Here is a 512-nt window from a genome sequence, read left to right as displayed (position 1 = left end):
CTGCTCGGCGCGGTGTCGGAGCAGCCAGAGCAAGGCTCCTGCCCGCGGCACCTAACCCCTCCCGGGGGTCAGTAAATGAAGGTCTCGGTGTGGCTTTCATGATCGGAGTCTCTAATGATCTGCTTAAAAGTGCTGCTCCACATGCATCGATCCCGGCAGTCCACCCATCAGAGCTTCCCCTCCGAGCATCCCTCCTTCCCCCTGCCTGGCTGGGAACCCTCAGTCCCCGGCCACGTTCCCTCCGCTCCCCTCCGGCAGAGCCGCGGGGCTGGGGGGCTCCGGCTGAACATGCAGAGCACCCCAGCAAGATTGCCTGATTAATTATCGGTAGGGATTTCATTTCAGATCTTTGTCAAGGACAGCCTGGGGCGTGTTAATACAGCAAACCCTGCATTTGCTCAGACGCTGTTTTTGCAGGGCAAGCCCCTGGTGAAAGAGGCTGCGGGAAGGAGCTGGGCAGGAGCCCTGGCGAGGCCAGCAGCCACGCACCGGGTAGGCTAAAATGCCGTTTA

At 60.5% G+C, this 512-nt stretch overlaps 1 protein-coding gene across 1 annotated transcript in view; it reads right to left on the bottom strand.

Moving 5' to 3' along the window:
- Positions 1–512, bottom strand: part of RBBP6 (RB binding protein 6, ubiquitin ligase) — a 71,069-nt gene that overhangs the window by 69,675 nt on the left and 882 nt on the right. The window lies entirely within an intron of this gene.

This window comes from Egretta garzetta, unplaced genomic scaffold, assembly GCF_000687185.1.
Source record: "Egretta garzetta isolate BGI_Z169 unplaced genomic scaffold, ASM68718v1 scaffold71, whole genome shotgun sequence".
NCBI lineage: Eukaryota > Metazoa > Chordata > Aves > Pelecaniformes > Ardeidae > Egretta > Egretta garzetta.
Note: the sequence above shows the minus strand (reverse complement) of the source record. Positions and strands in the feature narration are given on the sequence as shown.